We start from the raw sequence: 14,630 nt of genomic DNA, 5'->3' as shown, positions 1-14,630 counted from the left end.
TTGCAAACGTTAGCCAAAGTTTGCCAGTCGCCTCTCTCCCAAAAATCTCGCTTGCCACTCTCCCATTCTCGCTCGCCACTCTCCCTCTGCTCGCCTCTCTCGCTTTATACACAGAAGTGTATAAATTCTGTTTCTGTTTTGTATAAAGCGAGAGAAAATTCTATATATACAAGCAAAAACATATATCTTCATGTTATACACTTAATTATACAATTTACAAACATTTTACTTCAATTCAATTGTAGACAAATGCAAATTTTATACAAATATTGCAGCAAAAAAGGCCAACGAATTATACAATTGCGAAATATACAATTGCAGTGAAATAAAATTTTCTCTCGCTTTATACAACAGAAGTGTATATATTGTGTTTCTGATTTGTATAAAGCGAGAGAAAAAGATATATCTTCTTGCTATACACTTATAATTATTCAATATACATACATTTTAATTCGATTCAATTGTATGCAAAGCAAATTTTATAAAAATATTGCAGCGAATTATACAATTGTGCATTATACAATTGCAGTGAAATAGGATAGTGAATTATACATTTGCAGCGAAATAGACCAGCGAATTATACAATCCTATATGTATAGCGAATTATACAGTTTTATGTTTGCTATGGAGCGCAATTATGCAAACTTTTCTATTGCATACAAATATGAATTTTTTATTTGCTATATGTGAATGTTTCCCTTAGTAATACTCAAGATTTTAAGAATAGCGGTTGGCTACACGGTTTCGTCGGTTATCCTGGTAAGTACTTTAAATTCCATCAATTTGTATATGTAAATTATGCAATGCAGCTGTAGTAGTATAATAATATTTATTTTTAGTATGTGATTCAATTTCTTTTCGGTAGTGCTAGTGGGAAGGCTGGTAAGAATTGATGGATAATAAAATGGTTGGATCGAATAATGACCTGATATGAGTGATTAAACTTTTTTTAGGATTTATTAAATTATGGTGAGTGAATTTCCAATGGTGTTGGTTGATTTGTCCTAATTGCAAGAAAGGGAAGTGGAAAGTGCAATACGTATATGGCAATGTTTGCTGAACTAGGGTAGGGAAAATGTTATTTTATTAATTTAAATCATTAGACAATGATTAGGTAATCATTGGAAATTGATAGTCAATGCCAACAATTATATTCTGCCTGAATGTAATGTGTAGTTCCAATGGTTATTAATTAGAATCTTTTTTTGAAAGTTAAAGGCATTTTTGGTACAAAATGAATTTGAAAAAATGGGTAACGTTGTCGATTTTATGTGCTTTGTCTGGTGCTGTTAATTTGTGGAATTGATCCTTATTATATTTATTTTATCAAATTAAGATAATAGTTTTGATATATTGAGATAGATAATTGATTATAAGGTGTATATTATATGATTTAATATCAAATTTTAGGATTTTTGGAGCGAATAATGTTTAACTTTTGACTTGAAATTTAGCATATATGATAATTTTGACATATAAATTATATCAAGATTTGAAGCTTGGTTAGAGATATGAGTGAGTTTTAGGGTCTATGATAGACATATAATAATTTGAATGTCTACAAAGCCACTTACATATGAATATCACATAATTGATAGATTGGGAACGTTTCAAAACATTGCGAAAAGTAAAGAAAAAATCATGAAGATTCGTGGCACGAGGTTCGGTATTTAAGGTATGCCAAGACGTTTTAGACTTGCTAAATGATGTTTTCCTAATTAAATATTAAAAACGAAATAGACAAAGGGTAAGGACAAAAGATAGGGAGCTCGTATCAATGGTGTGACGGACATTAGTACGAGTACCAGTATTATAAAAGGGAAAGTTACTAGTTCAGAATGTGGATTGTAATTTGAAAATGGCAAAGCATAAGGGCATTAGCTGATATATTATTGACTTGAAATCCTTGTGTGATTTTGTTTTCTTCATTACATCCGTATAATTGTGATAATTGAGTTGGTTATGTATTATGTTGATATTTGACTGATTGAGGTGCATCATCATCCTCTTTATTGAAATAATATTGTGTACATGCATTGACATGAGATTGAGTATAAGTTGGGCACGTGAAGATCGTCCGTGCTGGGGATAATGAAATGGAAAGATTCTACTTTGGGCACAAGGAGATCATCCATGGAAAATTGTTTGATTTATGACCATTGAGATCGTTCGCAAAGACACGTGAAGATCATTCGTTTCTATATATGGACCTCGCAAGTTCCCGATGTGTCATGAACTCTCGATGTAATTATGAGGAGTATCATGTATATATGGTTGAGAGAGTGCTGAGAATTCTGAGTCATATCATTTCATGGCATTATATTGCATTGCGTTTCATCACATCATTAATTTTTTCTGATTATGTGTTTTATTTGGTGGTTGGAATGTACTTGATATTTGATTACCTCTATTTGATGAAACTTGACTAGTAAGTGTAATATAAACTTGTACAATTAAAGAATTGTTTTTTCTTCTAAAAACTCCCGTCACAATTCTTCATTGTCGATCAATGAGATATACTGAGTACACGTGTTTTCGTACTTATACTACACTTGTTGCACTCTTTGTGGTGCAGATTCGATTATGAGTACGAGCAAATCTCTTTGTGAGCTGCTTGGCTGTTCTGTGGCCCACACCTCCCTCTATCTTTTACTTATTCTGTTTTTTTAGTATTCAAAAAGGATATCCCTTATGTTAGATGTGTCATTTTAGTTTTAGACTTGCATCGTATTTTAGAAGCTCTTGTACTTATGACATCAATTCTTGGGATGGTATTTTTAGCTTTCCGCAATTCGTACTTATAAAGAGCTTTATGTTGGAGATTTTCACTTAGTGTTTATTTTTTTCTCACTATTTATTTAAAGTTGGTAAAATATGTTGGGTTGGCTTACCTATTGGTTGGGGACATAGATAACATCACGGCTTGTGAATTTGGGTCGTGACATTTCTAAATTATGGTTAGATAATATCTTGGTAACTGCCATAAAAAGAACACGTTTTTGTTTTCTCTTTCCAACATTAAATAAGAAAATAATAAATAAATAAATAAAATTTAAATTTAAATTAATTCAAATTTGTTATCACACGTAATTAAGTTGTTATATTAATAATTTGTTATTAGTATATTTGTATGATGTAACATAGAATCTTAAATAGATACCTAGGATGATTTTTCCAAATAATATTGATAGGGTCATTAAACATTAGTAAAACACAAAAATATGAAGAAACAAAATTATCCGCACTAGGTGTATACATCAAACTAATACATTTTTCATTATTACGTGATTGAATGAAGTAAAACACATGTTATATGCTGATACATTAGTTATTCTTTTATAAACTGATTAATGAAAAGTTTGTCACATAAACTTGGAATAGAGAAGAAGTACAAGTAATAATTATGATGATTAATAAAGAATACTCCATTTATTTCATATTAACTTTATTTGTGAATCCATGCAAACTGAAAGAGGGTCGATATTTTTTTTATCTAACACCATTTCCAGGCAGTCTACAACTCTTGCAAACTTCAGTCTTACACTCACACAAATTTGACTAAGTATATAAAGACTTAATTTAGTTTTCTTAGGCAACAATCAAAGTAACAACATATTCAATATACGGGAACTCTTCCCAACCTTTTACTAATAACAAATCAACAAAAGATAAGGCTTCGCAAACTAATCTAGGCCAGAATCATTCTCCTTTGCCTTAGACGAATTTCCACCCTATATAAAAGTTTTGTACGAGGCAGTTACAAAAGTTACATAGGCGGTTACATCTGACAAGTGTATAAAACTTGTCCTCACAGAATTCAAACTAAGTTCCAGCACAAAATATTCTAACATATAGAATATTTTCAAATTCAAAATACATTCTAAAGCATAACTGAAATTAACCATTCTAACACTTAGAATATATCAGTCTGTTCCAACATTAGGCATATTTCAGCTTATTCCATTACTTAAAATTTTTTCAGCTTGCTTCCAACACTTAGAATAATTCAGCATGCTTCCAACACAATGTTGATTGAGAGGAGTAGTACATTTACTTGTTTAACTTTTGAAGTAGAAAAGTTATCTAAGGAGGTTGATCAACAGATTGAAAAGGTTACTTTTCATGTCATCATATATATTTAAATTTAAAATATGTATAATAGATATCCTGTATATATACGATAAATACATTTTTTATGTTTGTTTGTTTTGCAGAATGAAGGTTGCTAAATGCTATTGAATATTCAAAATAATGATTTAAGAAAAACAAAGTTACTGTAGACGCTTTTAATGAAATTGCAATGTCAGTATGTCACCATCTTAGTGTTAAATTAAAAAAAATAGTTATAGCCTTTTAGTACTCTCTTTTGGAGGAGCATCTTTACTTATGAATTGCCTGATATGATTTGATATTCTATTGCTAATTCAATTCTTGTTTCAAAATTTAACTGTTATCATGTTTATCCTATTTTTATTATTTTGGTTGAATCTACTATAGTATTTCATGAGAAATTAAATAAACTTACATAGGAAAAAATATTCTAACTAATTTTAACGCTAAACCAAATGGATTTTGAGTTAAAAAATTTTCATCAATTTTCACATTTAATGGTATAATTTTTTTCAGTCTTACACACCTTGCAATACTCAGTAAAATACAAGTGTGTGTGCAATAGCACCAAACTCTATATCTTTTATTTAGAGTATAAATTCTTATGTAAGATTCAAAATTTCAAATTATCATGTAAAAAGTAGTACTGCTAAATTCATACACTAGACATTATTAATTGATAGAAAGCTGTCTTTAAATAATTAAATTTATAAGATAATTTATTCATAATCGCGCGTGCAAATTAATTACTTTCGCTTAATTTATGAGATGTAATTTGCATGAGATTTATAAAATATGAAAAGATTTTTTAATGTTACAAAATTACCCTTAAAATAAATATGTTTTTAAATAGAAGAGTACACATTTATGGAAGATTTGCCAAATAATATTGACATGGTTAATAAACATTTGTCAAATATGAAAAATATGTCATTCCTTTTTGAACTAACTAATGAAAAATGTATCACATAAATTGAAATAGAGAAAGTAATAGTAACAATGACTAATAAATGATACTCCCTATATTCCATATTAACTAAATTTGTGAGTCAATTAATGCATAACTATTAAAAAAATCATTCAAGGACATACTTTATATCATAACTAGGTAAATTACCCGTGCTTCTCATGAGATTGAACTGTATGTTATTAAGCTCATATTGATCACTTAGTAATATTCAGATTTTTGAAATATACACTATATTGTCAAAAACGTTATATCTTAAGCAATGCAAAATCTTAAAAGTGTTATATTTTGTTTTTTGATTTTTTTAATACAAAAATTATGAGTCATAGATATATTTTATGTTTAAGAAAGAAGTCTAAGAAATCTCCATGGAAATAGTTGGTCAGAAGTAATGAAATTTTCTAAATTCCAAGAACTTATAAAGAACAACATCAAACATTAAAGAAGAGGCCAAAAATCCTCGAACAACAACACTCCCATGTAATGTGGAACATCACATTTATACAAGAATATAATTAACTAATTCAAATGGAGGACCTTCGGCCCCTTTCTTATGACCCTAAAATAGTTATTAGTATCATAAATATTTGTCCTCGTCAACTCAGAATAGTCATTAATATTCCTTAGGTTTCATATCACCAGCCCAACTTATTTGGAATTGAACCATAATTATATTTATGGTTATATAATGAAGTTACAAAGAATTAATGTCATTATCAACCAAGTAGTATGCCAAATCATTCATCACTGGATATTTTAAATCAAAATTTTTTCACATAACATATTAAAATCTCAAAGCATACTTTTTTCAGTGCTTGTACGCACAAATCTCCACCAATAATAATAAACACAACCTTTCTTTCTTAACAATCAAGAAGAAATTATGCATGTTGCTTAACATACTTTTCAGAAAGGTAGTTTGTCGGTACGTATCCATATCAACGTTGAATCTAATGACAATTAATTAGTGTAGGTAAAATCTCTAGAACTCTTCGTTACTGTGCATATTCATTGCCGATAAAAATATTTTTATTTTAGTATATTTTGGACATTTGTTAGTTTCATGAAAACTTGATCTCTTATTACGCCTAAAAAGAAGAGACGAAGAAATATGACAAATTAGTTAACTTGCGATGAAAGATGTGAACTGATTGTCTATATACTAATATTCTAAGAAGGGCGCAATGGAATATAAAATGTTTGTACCTAAGAATGAGCAATCAAAACAATATACTAACTGTTGCAAAGAGGAGAGCAATCTTTTTGATTCTTTTAACAAACTTCAGTTACGTATTCGTTATCACATATTTATTGTTCTGTGCTATCAAATATAGCACAATCCACAAGAAATTTTCCCAAAAAGTATACGAATAAAAGTATAGAAAGAGACAAAATAGAAGATAAATTTTCAATCATCCTCATTGAAATTTTTAACAAAGTTTTAGAAAAAAGACATCAATATAGAAAAAAGGAATTGCAATAGATACATAAATTACTATGACTTACAGTAAAAGATTAAGCTTCATTAGATAGGAGGAAGAAAACTTTAGAGAATGAATACACTTCATAGAAAACGTAATTAATGTATTTAAATTCAACTCCCCTGTAGAGAAAAAACCTACAAATAACAGTGGCAGAAATAAATGTTTTGATATTCAAGAACCAAATATTATGGATTGAACAATTTAGTTTTATGAGCTATGGATTAAGAGTTGCAAGAGTAGTAATGTCACATTGCGATTAAAACCATTTTTCTTTGTTTATATGAAGAAATATGTAGGAAGGGAAGAAAGAGAAGATCGATTTTCAATCATCCTTGCTGAAATTATTAACAGAATTTAAGAAAGGTTACAAAAACTGTAAAAACAAATGGTAATAGTTACATGAATAATTATGAGTTATAGTAAACATTAATCTCTTTCAAGTAGGAGGAAGAACGCTTTAAGGAATGAAACAATTTTCATAAGAAGCATAATTAATGTATTTGAATTCGACTATCCTATAGTGAAAAAAACCCTACAAATAATAGTGGCAGAAAATCCCTTTATTTATATTAAATAAAGTGTAGTCACAACTCTTTGGAAAAGTTACAACCCTTCGGAAAGATCACAACCTTACATAAAAGTCACAGCGCTTCATAAAAATTGTAACTCTTCCTAAAAGTCGCAACTTTTCATAAATGTCGCAACTTTTCATGAAAGGGGAAGACCATTTTTGTTAATAGATATATTTAAAAGGGAATCCTTTTTTTGTGGTGGCGCCACGTAGGCGAGCATAAGATTCTCTTTTATATATATACTAGATTTTCATTATTGTCTTTTGTAAAATCATAAATATAACTTTGTAAATAGTGTGATCATCTCCTCAAAAATATAAAACATAAAATATAAAAGGAAATGTATGGAAATAATTTATAACATCCCTCTTGAGTTTGGAACAATTAAATTATTTTGAACAATGAAAAAATCCTCAAAAAATTAGTTAATATGAAATAGAAAGGAGATTATGGATAATTTATAAAGTTACATAAATTACTCTTTTAAGGAAATCTCTAAATGCTACTAATCTCTTTACAAACAATGCAAATTTGGGACTCACAATATTTTGTCACCCCATTTCGAAAGAAGTTGTTACATTTTAAATTTATTTCTAAATATATATTTAATACCTAAATTCTTGATTAACGGCTCTTCAGGTTAGATTAAATTAGTTTCATAATGTCAATTGAGCAACAAAATCATTATTTTACCATATTTTTTAGATATGTAAAATTTTAAAAATTCATTAATTTATTAATTTCACAATTGACTATTGACTGATATTTTTCCATTTTCTTGAACTTTGACTATTACTTTTGGTAATAAAATTATTAAATTCATCTATTTAAAGGGCTTTCTCCTCTTATGAAAACCAAGACATATGAAAAATAAGAACAATAACACCATCTTGATTCTTAATTTCCTCTTTTGTTTTAATGGCTTCTTCAAGAAAGGGTTTTAGTTCACAACAGGATTTGTCATCAAGTGAGTTCTTTTTTTTTTAAACATTATTAGTGTATATAAGTTACTCTTATTAATATCAAATTTTATTTATTTTACATTCTTCATGAATTTTTTTATGTTGTTTACTATATTTTTTTAGAGAATTGACGGAAATAAAAAAGAAGGCACTTATGCAACAACATGCATTGCTCCGTATGAAATTCACATTGTTGATTGAAAGGAGGAGTATATCTACTTGTTTAACGTGTGATGAAGAAAAGCTATCTAAGGAGGTTGATGAATTGATTGAAGAGGTTAGTTTTCATCTCAAACAATATATATAACGTATACCCTATATATGATAAAAACGTTTTCTTTTGCAGAACGAGGAGCTGCTAAATACTACTGAATATACAGAAATAATGTTTGATGAAGAGTAGAGTTGCTCTAAAAGCTTTTACTGAGATTCCAATGTTATCATCTTAGTGTTAAATTAAAAATAAAATAGTTATAGTCTCTTACTCTATTTTGAAAGAGAAACTTTACTTATGAATTGCTTAATATTATATATAGAATATTTCTATACATATATTCAAATTTTAATTGTTATCATGTTTATCCTATTTTGTTTTGTTGATTCTGCTATAATATTTTATGAGAAATTTAATAAACCAACATAGGTAAAGACATTCTAATTAATTATACAACTAAACCAAATGGATTACGAATTCAGAAGTTATAATTAATTATGACATTGTATTTCATGGTATAAACTTTTTTCCTTTTTTGGCTCCATGCACCTTGCAAAATTTAGTAAAATATTACTTGCGCGATAGCACCAAACTCAATATTTTATTATTTGGAGTATAAATTTTTATGTAAGAAATGAAAAAAATTTCAACAACAATTAAATTTTAAGTCAAAAACATAAAAAGACTGATAAGTTCAGCAATGCGAATCTTATTTGTTAAGCAAGGAGACAAACATACATTTATGGGTCATATCTTGTAAAATAGATAGAGATTCTATCTTACTTAGAGTCTTAAGAAGAGCATATCTAAATCTCATTTGCCAAAGACTAGTTACAGAATAAGAGTGAAAGGTAGTGGAAATCGAAGAAATAAAGTTGATAGAACTAGTAAAATTGTTGGAGATTGAGAGTTGTCTGTAGCATATATAAACCTTAATTTTTTTTTAAGAATTCCCACTAAAGAGATCCTGAAAGATACAGAAGTTAGAAAAAAATAACGCAACACATCTCAATTACTTTGTTAATTGTGAAATAGACAGAACGTTGTACTTGAATTCAGGGATAAAATCTAGTATATATATGGTAAATAATAAAACATCTGAATTTAACTTAAACAACTTCACATAAATGTTATTGATTGGTAACAATTGTGCTTATAGGCTATCTTTTACTATTCAACTAGATAAAGACGCCCGGACAACGCCCCAGCCCGACATTTTAACTTAAATGTTCTAATTTTTGTTGAGAATTCTGCAACTCCAATAGTCTATATAGCAGATGCATGCTTCACCGTGACCACACCTTTAGTTTTAATCTCCTTCCACGGTTTTCGTCAAATTCTCCGCAAAATATCTCATAATAAGTTTTACTTCTATTTTTAGATATTTTAATTATTTTTAGGCGAATAGCCGGACCCATAATGATATAAGGATTCATATCCCGGAATCTTAAATATCAAATCATGAAGAATATGACCTCTAGAATACACCATCACCCGAGTCAGAGCAAATAAGCATATTAGAGCTAATTTTTACACCCCCTTCTCAAATACATGGTTGACATTAGGACTTGCAACTTTGAGAACCCCAACCTTTTCATCTCCCTGCAGGGCAAGTGGGCGTTGTATTAAATTTTATTGGAATTTGAAACAGTTTGATACAACGTCTACTTGCCTTGTAGAGAGATGGAAAGGTCGGGGTTGTCGAGGTTGCAGGTCCTAATGTCAACCATGTCTATGAGAAGGGGGTTAAAATCCGGAGCAACCCACTATCATGTCTAAATTCTAATTCTATCTAGAAAAGCCTATAGAGAATAGCAGAAGAAAAATATAATTGGAGAACCCTTCTGCTAGCCCAAAATCGTTAACTATGATCGGAAGATTCAACTAAAGAAGAGGAAGTTAGAAGAGAGAAAGAGTTTTTTGGATTAAAAAAAACTTTGTTATAGAAGAAGACTAGTTGAATTGGGCTGTTTACAAATGACTATGACAACCCCCGTTTATACTAGAGTAGGGATTCTTCTAGAAACTATTTTAGATAGATCTACAAGAAAATCTAGATTTTTCTATCTAATAAGAATCTAGATTTTTCTATAATTCACTATAAGTATGTACTTCTCTAGGAAATTTATATTTTTCCTAAGTATAAATATCAATGATATTTACTCTACAAAATTCTATAGAGTTCTACCAAGTATCTAAGTTATTTTTTGTACCTCCAAAAATCATCTTAATTTTTTACAAAGTCCGTATTTTTCCAATTTACTTCATTCAAAATTGAAAAATATCCAGATACACCTTGGTTAACGCGAGTAATATACGTCACATTATGCTGTTGAATAACATTTGTTGAGAACTCGTGTGTTTGGGAGTCCTAAAGATTAAATAGACAAAGATTTTACCTGCAATTTCAGAGAGAGAGAGGCGAATGCAAAAGCCTATGGGGTAAATACTGTAACTTGATAACTAGGATTAAAAATACATTGGATGGTTTGGTGTTTTGATGATCCATATATTATTGATGATACCTTCTATATTCATTGAATACTGTCGTCATTGCTGCTGCTCCCCACATGATTTATCATGTTCGATTTGCCTTTTGAATGATGACAAGGAAATGCAGCTATCAATCTTTTCGTACATAGGAATTTGTGCCACGAAAAAATAATAAAATGATTCGGAGTTTGGTGAAATTAAAATTATACGACATTCATAGCTTTTATATAAAAAGTCAGAGCTTCATACAGGTAAGCTTATTCTACACTTGAGTACAAACAATATAAACTGACTATGTGTGCAAGTTCAGTAACAGGTTACCAAAGCTGCAACCAACCAATATGTTCTTGGGTGATCATGTTGAGTCGATTTTGCATCATAACCCTGTTAAAATAAGGAGAAACGCGCAACAGGTACAAGCATGTTTGTGCAAAAGGCAAGTGTTCACAAGACTCCAAGGTTCTATTGATTCAAAGTCTAGAATCTAAACCGCGAACACCCTCTAAAGGTAGATCCCTTATTGAAGTCCAGATGGAAAGAAGCGTTTTTTTCTTCTCGGGAGGCATACCATCAACTATCTGCATGTAAAGAAAAAAAGAAAATGAATGTGTTAGATAGAGCGGTTAAAGTGTGAAGTTGTAAATACTGTGACAATATATGACTACCTTACAAAACAAGGATATTTGATGATCATATTCTTCGTATTTATTGTAATGTTTATCTACTTTCCAATCTTCAACAGAAATATCAATTCCACTCCCATCAAGCATTTTGTCAAGAACTTCAAGATATAAACTCCGAAACAAGGAAGTTTTGATACTTGAGGTAGTTACATCAGAAAAACCATGAGAAAAGCGAGCTAATTGCGTAGCAATTTACATGACGAAACAATGTTGAATAAGTAGATTAACAAACTGCTTCCTATTCTTACTGTTCACCAAAATATCTTTCCCATTGGGACAAAGCTCGATTGTTGTTCTGGACCCCATTTCTTCAACATCATTAACGAAGGTCAAGCTAAGAATATCTTGATCCACCGTTTCAGAGTCCATCTTGAGTATCTGCCTGCAGCTATTGTACAAGGTGGGATCTACATCCCAAATATCCTCCAATGAAATATCCTTTCCAGCCAATTGCAAGAAGAAAATACACGGTCAAATACAACTCCGATTTGTATTTTAATCATTAATGCCAATGCAATCATTCTACCACAGAAGGTGAAATACTCGAGGTGCACTAGGTCCACCTTAGATGCTGCAACAAAAATATATATTAATGACTAAAGTTACTGCTTTTTAAACACAAATTTGTGCATAAAGGTGACAAATTTTTACCTGAATTTGGGAAAAACCTTCTCCAATCATTGGGACAAGCAACAAAGAGAGATTTGTGAGGACTGAACATCTATCGACATACCAAGAAGAACCACTCTCTCAACACTCCGGGCCAAACATCTTTTTCATGTTTGAATTGCATTAACAGATTGCCTCACAGCAATGCAGGATCTTCATCTACAATATACTCAAAAGATTCATCAAACAACATGGACCTATCGATAATCATCTCATATATCTCCTCCTTGTATCCATATTTAGCTTCTTCAAGCATCATCATTATAAAATGTCTCTGTAATTTGAAATTGGTTACCTCCTTGTGCTCAATGATCCATCGATAATTTTTAAAACTCTTTGCAAACATCTTGATTAGATAGCACAATGAAAATTTTTGTTTACTCAACATCTGCCAAAAGACCTCGGAGTTGTTAAACAACTTAGAAATGTTGTTTTACTCTTTCAGTATAAAATTATACAGGCACAGCCACGGTACGATAAGCCTGCCATCTTCATCGATCAATCTAAGCTGATCTTCCAATTTCCTTAAGCACCGCTCTATTTTATCCATCAAATCAAATAAAACGATAAGTAATTCAGATAAAATATGACGCAAGATCTCAATGTACTCCCTGTCATACACTGCTTCATTGCTTGGACAGTCGAAAGGTTGTTGCATCAATACCCTCACCAAGCACATGTACCCAGTAAAATCACACACAGTGATCACCAGTGATAACCCCGCAAAATCAATTGCTTCCATACTCTATTCTAACTCACGGGACAAATCAGCAACTACAACCTCACAAACAAACAGAAAACATCATTCAATGCTAACAATTCATTAGCAACATTCTTCGACATCTTGCAATTCCAACGGCCTCTACTATTTACCTTATACTACTCTGATAAAAGATATACAAGAGATCCTCAGGACCAAAAGCGCTTCTCAGTAAGTTACAGAACACTGATATCAATTGAGTACATTCACTTTATCTCCTCATATGCATATCAGTACTCATCAACGAATTGATGAATCTACAAATGGATTCATCAGCATATCTTTCTTAGCATTGTCTGGAGACTTGTACATCTTCAGCAAGTCCGCAATAGCCAACGAGGAAATAAATAAATGTATATGATTACATGCTTTATCAGTTAACTGTCTCACTAGCATTCCCAATCCTCCAAAATCAGAATCAATGCAGACATGATCACTTTTCAAAATCTCGGAGATTTTTAAAATTATCTCATTTCTGATTTTCCATGCCTGTAGATCAAACGTGATTGACATTTTACCATTTAAATTTAACGGTCTTATTTTTTCTTTTTGCAAGTTTATTTTGGGGTAAATAAATTTAATGATGAGCTTATCTTAATGAGAAACATTTATTAGTTATTAAAGTGATTAAACTAGTTTGTTGAAAAAGAATACAAATGCATAAAGTGATGTAAATTGTCATCAACGTGGTCGAATTAATATACTTATCAATGGTATACATTATTAAATTTTGTTATATGTATTTGATATAAAAAATTGTCCGTCATAATTGTTAGAGCTTATTGTCTAAAGTGAATCAATTACTTCATAAATAGTGAACACATTGAGCAAGTTATTTTATTTATGTAGTCAAACGTATATATTTGTATGTTAAAAAATATATTTGATTAAGAACTTTTAATTGTGTATTGAAGACTAAAAGGAATAACAATACTATATAATGTACTCAAAGAAAAACTATAGTATATTGCAATGATTAGTTATTTTTATTCATTAAGAATGATAATGCATTGTTTGTTCTTCATGTATTTCATCCCGCACTTGTTTTTCTACCGTTAAAAGAGTTATTGGATCAGGGGTGTATCTAAATGGAGTCACTGAGTTCACGTAAACCTAAGTTTTCTTCTTGAATAGTATATATTAGTGTTATATATTCTTTAAAAAGATACTTAAAAATAGATGTCTCGAAGTGTATCAATAAACGGACCTTATAGTTTTAAAATTTAAACGGTTTCAATGATAAGAGTCAAAGTCAGTCAGGTTAAATTTAGGTTATATCTTATATCCACATTCTTTTTTTAATTGGAAATTCTGCATAGTTAATTGACAAAAAGGACTAAAATAACCCCGAACTACCGGAAATGGTATGCAAATACCCTTTGTCATTCTTTTGGGACATTGTTGTCTCTGTCGTCCATAAATTAGAGCATATATGTCATTCACTCTAATGAAGGGGCAGGGGCACGATTCTACCCAAAGTATGACAGCAAGGGCACCAATATCCCAAAAGTATGATGACAAGGGCACCGATTTCCCAAAAGTATGACGACAGGGGCACCAATGTCCCAAAAATAGGACGAAGGGTATTTGCATACCGTTCACAATAGTTCGGGGTATATCTGTCCTTTTTCCCTAGTTAATTTGATCAACCTTATAAGTTGAAGTAGTTGGTGATTAAATATCTAAAGCTAAATCAACAAGTATAAGAGGATGAAA

At 30.3% G+C, this 14,630-nt stretch overlaps 1 pseudogene; it reads right to left on the bottom strand.

Annotated features, from left to right (window-relative positions):
- Positions 1-11,119: 11,119 nt before the first annotated feature.
- LOC107030276 lies at positions 11,120-12,896 on the bottom strand (annotated as a pseudogene).
- Positions 12,897-14,630: the final 1,734 nt, after the last annotated feature.

Source organism: Solanum pennellii, chromosome 9, assembly GCF_001406875.1.
Source record: "Solanum pennellii chromosome 9, SPENNV200".
In the NCBI taxonomy this organism is placed as follows: domain Eukaryota; kingdom Viridiplantae; phylum Streptophyta; class Magnoliopsida; order Solanales; family Solanaceae; genus Solanum; species Solanum pennellii.
The sequence above is the reverse complement of the archived record's forward strand: the minus strand, read 5'-3'. Positions and strand labels throughout refer to the sequence as shown.